Below are 5,351 nucleotides of genomic sequence, written 5' to 3'. Positions count from 1 at the left end.
GCACTGGACTGCCTTTCCTCTTTCTGGCCCCTGGAGGCAGAGAGCTGCAGCCCAAGGCCATTTTCATGTAACAATAGGATGCTGTGATGGTTGATTTTCTTTGTCAACTTGACCACATAAACGGATGCCCAGAGAGCTGGTAAAACCTGATTTCTGGGTGTGTCCCGGAGGGTATCTCCAGGACGGATGAGCATTTGAAGCCGTGGACTCAGCACAGAAGATGCCCTTCCCCCACGCAGGTGGGGGCATCCAGTCCCCTAGCGCCGGAGTGAAACAATGGCGGCAGGAGGAGACTTTGTCCTCTTGCTTGAGCTGCAATGCCCATGTTCTCCTGCCCTCAGACCTCGGGGCTCCTGGTTCTCAGGTCTTTGGACTCAGACTGAATTACACCGCCTGCTTTCAGGGGACCCCAGCTTGTAGACAGTCGAGGCGGGACATCTCAGTCTCTGTGATTGAGCCGATTACAGTAAACCTCCCCAGCCGCACCTCCTTCTGTGTCTCTCCGTGTCTGTATGTCTACTATCTTTATATCTACCTAGCGAGGAGTAAGTAGATGTGTGTAAGTAACCAGACGTATGGCTAGAGACAGACAAAGCCACAGCTGCAGCTGTGGACACAGGCACAGGGGCCCTTTTGGTTCTGCTTCTCGGGGGACCCCGACTAATCCACGTGTGAAAGTCAGAAAGGACCCCAATCCTTTGGACACAAGGACCACGGTGTGAAGATTGATGAGGGGAAGTTTCCATGGTACCCACAGCTAGCGAGGATCGGTTCCAGGGCTGGATGGCTGGTTTCCGGGCTCCCTCCATCCAGTGATCTCCGTCCATCACCACCCTGCTCCCAGGACAAGGCTCAGCCTCCCCAGTCAGGACCAGGGTGCTGGACCCAGGCCTTTTTCTCCCCACCTTGCCCGGCTCAGCCTTGACTCCTTGGCATCGACCGGGTTTTGGTGACAGCTGTCACACAGGTGGGCAGCACCGTCACCATATTTATGGCTTTCCACCAGGGGCGACTTCATCTCCTCGGGAGACTTTTTGGCAACATCTGGAGGTATTTTTCATTTTCACAACTTCGGCAGATGCTACTGGTGTCAGGCGGGTGGGGGCCAGGGATGCAGCTAAACATCCTTCAGTGCACAGGACGGTCTCTGACGGCAAAGAATTGTCCTGCCCCAGATGCCAATGGTGCCGAGGTGGAGGGAGCTGCACTTGAACCTCGTCAGCTGTGTGGTGACGGATGGAAACTAAGTTTTGGTGGTGAGCACGCCATGGGGTGTGCAGGGGTAGGAATACAACATGGTACACGTGAAACTGACATCATGTTATAAGCCAATGTTGCCTCAATAAAAAATAAATCTAAAAACAAAGGTAACTCCATTGTATTACCCTATGTTATAATGGGCTTGTCTTGGAAGGTCCGCTGGGCTGCACTTTTTCATTTTCCATTTCGTTAATGCTGCGGAGAGAGCGCGTCTTACTTCTTAGCACTGTTCATTTTGTGCCCTCTCACCAGAAACACACAGCAGGGGAGAAAAAAAGAAAACAAAGCTCAGGAGGATGAAAAAGGATGAGCTGGAACTCGAGAGAAGTCGGAGGAGCACTCCCACTGCCCCCAAATCTGAGTTTTAGAGGACCCCACACGGATGTTTTTCTTCCTCCAGCATCTGTCCCTCGGGAGCACTGAGTCTGAAACCTGGCTCTTGCTTTGTATATTTTAAAATATAGAGATATGGACGCATTCTTTCAGAGTCTCAGTCATTTAACCCCAAGGAGAATCCACTCCAGGAAATGTCTGCAGATGGGGCAGCTGGGAGCCAGAATCTGTTAATGGGCAAAGCCAGACTTTTCCATCCAGTCTCTTCTTTTAACTGATCAATCTCCCCAGAGCTGAAGCCACAGGCACAAAATGTCACAACAAGGAGCAAAACACTGTGGGCACTTAGCGACTCAGAAGGGGTCCCGCCCCAGCCCCCGGGCGGCAGTGGCACGGCGGGAGCTGTGTGCCAGGTGAGGTTTCCATTCACAGTGTGAGGCTCCAGGACGCGTTTTGCAGGCTCTCTGGCGGGGCCCGCCTTCCTGTTTACCTGCCTCAGCTGCTCTCCCAAAACGAACAATTCAAAACACACGTGGATGTCTCGTACCATTCAAAACTGGAAAAGACCAGGACATGGTAGTAATCTATAATAAGCAAGAATACGGAGGAGAATATATATATGTGTGTGTGTGTATATATAGCTGAATTGCTATGCTGTACACCAGAGACGAACACAACCTTGTAAATCAACTGTACTTCAATTAAAAAAAGAAAAAAGGACAATGTATTTTCACAAAACTTTTTTGTACAACTTAACTAGAGGGACTAATCACCTTCAGGCATTGGTCAGGGGAAATCTTGAATTTGCAGAAAAAAAAAGATTAAAATGGGTTTGCATTTTAAAAAGAAAAAGAAAATCACCAGAAGGTTTTTAATCAGGCAGAAAATAAAAAGATAGCAGCTCTGGAAGATGGGGTTTCCCCTCTCTCCTCTCCTTTGAAAGCTGCAGTTAAACACGTTTCCGGGAGAGCGCACCCTTGCCATCCAAGAAGACGGGGGATGTAAGCCTGTTCTTCGGTAATCAACTTGACCCCTGAAATAAACGAAACTGCAAAGCTGTCTTTTGCTGGATGCCCAGGCACTGACAGAGAACTGCAGGACCTGAGCTTCATATCCATTCCCTTGGGGCATGATTTAAACCACGAAATCTGTCCTCTGGAGGCAGGTGGGGAACAGCTCCAGGGATGGCTGAAAAGTGGCGGTGAAGGGTTTATGCCTCCCTCTCAACCCTGTGAAACTAAGTGAAACTGATCTCTGATGGATTATTAAACACTTTGTGTTAAGAGGCTGGGGGACATTCTGCTCATTAAATCCATGATTCTCAGCAGAGCTCTTTCTGCCAGATTATATCACGGTGGGGGTGCTGGGGGAGGGGGGAGGCAGATAATGAGAAGGAAGTTGTAGTATCAACTTGGCAAAACTCCAGAGGAAGTTAAAAAAAAAACTTCCGTTAGCAACATCTCCTGCCAGTCCTTCTGAGATTAAGGAATCAGGTGAACAAAGCAGAAGTCAGCATCTTTGCTACAGAAAACAGTCAGTCACCACGGTCGTGGAATATACCTCACGGGGTTTCTAACTTCCTTTTGGAAGAGGCGTACTTAGTGTGGGACAAACTTGCGCTTTCCCCTCATGTTGATTCTTTGAAGTGCTCATGCTAATTCAGGTGAATGTGCTTCTCTTTACTTCGGTCATAAATTATCATTATTTCTGGCATCATGTATTTGTGCCTTTTAAAAGCTTTTGCACATCAGTGCCTTTCACACCACGATACTTAATGTGACCGAGGGTCCCTTGGTTTTCAGCAGAACGCTCAGTGGGACTCCGCGGTGTGAGTATAGGAGGTGCCACCATGCCTTTATTTTGCTGGAGGTGTTTTCTCTTCTTTCACCTGGTTTTTACTTCCCCCACCTTCCTTGGAATCACCTCGTCTTCTCCCTATCTGGGGATAAAAGATGATTACCTTTTTGTTCGGAATCCACTAAACTAATACGGTGAGTCTGTTTGTTGCTAAGCAACCGAGCTGGGTTACCCAGCAGAATCTCACTCCACTGTCAGACCCTTGTTCCCTTTTGGATAATTGACCAAAGAGAGAGTGGGCTGATGGGAAGAAAGAGCTTGTGATCAAGAGACTTGAGGAATTAAAAAAATTCACTGTCTCAAGTTAACCTGTAAAAAACTTTTATCTTAGACAAGTAAGTTGTGGTGTATTCATACCACGACGTGCTGTTCAGTAATAAAAGAAACGGACCACAGATGCACACAACATGGATGAACAGTAAACGTGTTAGAAAGAAGCCAGACATGAGAATCTGTCCTACGTGTGTTTCGTGCCTGTGAAACCCTAGAAGAGACAAACCTAATCTAAAGTGACAGGAAGGGGGCGGTGGTTCCCTGGAGCATCAGGTAGTGCTTGTCTGAGATGGAGCCCTGGGGACTTTTAGGCATGATGGAAACACCCCATCACCTGTGTCTTGACTGTGGGAGAAACTGCACAGATGCAGACTGGATGGACGCGGGAACGGGTGCATGTTATTGTGCGTGTATTCTAACTCAACAAAGAAGCCAACACTGTGAGCACCATCCAAAGACCTTTTTTATGTGATCAGTTCTAGCCACTGAACAAAAGCCATGGCAGGACGGTTCCTCGTTACATAAAAGGACTCTGGATTTAAACCTTTCTGCAGCTGAGTTTGTCCCTAATCTGGTTTTTTTGAAGGAAGCACTGGGGATCGAACCCAGGACCTCGTGCATGCTAAGCATGTGCTCTACCACTGTCCCCTCCCCGCTCCTTTTTTAGTGGAGGGGCTCCCTAGTAGGTTAACTGTTCCCTCTGCTACATCCCTGCATCCCGTAACCAAAGGGAAGATACTCTGCTGGTTACAGAGAAGGTGAAGCTGTGAACGCACTGGGCACACAGGACCCAAGGTGACCCTGCTGCCTTTGGACTGAAGAATCTCTCAGCCATAAGACTGTTCCATCTAAATGTTATTTATAATAATGAAATCACCACAAACAACTAAAGGTGTCCAACATCAGAGGGACACTTTACAAACTGTTAATCTTTGCACTTCTGACATGGATTATCTGTAAACTTCACAACAAACCTGCAGGACTGAGATCTGCATCGCCATCTTACCTATGACCACACTGAGGCTTTGAGAAGTGATGTGATCTGCCCAGAGTCATTTAAATTTAAATTTACTTCCCAGGCCAAGAACTCATTTCCCTGCATCATATTGCAAGAGAGCCCAGACGTCCTTTTCAGACATCCTTTTCTAGGATTACGTGTTTTGGTTCCTTGAGTTGATTTAAATGCAACAGAAATGTCTTTATTACTAACCAGGGAGACTAGAAATCGTGAGTTTCTACAGCTTCACCAGCCAGCAAGAAGCGTTTCCAACAGGCAGAGGGGCAGATACGGGAAAAACCACCGAGCTGTGATACAGCCAGAATTTCCAGGGCTGTACGTTAAAGAGCGAAACAGCACAAGTGTTTGGGCAGACAGCCAAGGGTCCATCCATGCTCACAGCACCAGGTTTTCAGGACCCTCTGCCCTTGACTGAAACCCTGGAGAACCCTTTGTAAGTATCATTATTCTGAACCCTGAGAGGACCGCAGAAACATTCAGAGGGCGCATTCCCAAGCGAAGTTTCCAGATACCACAGAAAACATAACACACAGCTCAAACGTGGGGGTTTTCTGTTGAAAAAGTGCAGGATGGCATCTTGTGACCCGTATACCAAACGGCTGTTCCTTCG

Source organism: Vicugna pacos, chromosome 35 (genome assembly GCF_048564905.1).
Source record: "Vicugna pacos chromosome 35, VicPac4, whole genome shotgun sequence".
Taxonomy (NCBI): Eukaryota; Metazoa; Chordata; class Mammalia; order Artiodactyla; family Camelidae; genus Vicugna; species Vicugna pacos.
Note: the sequence above shows the minus strand (reverse complement) of the source record.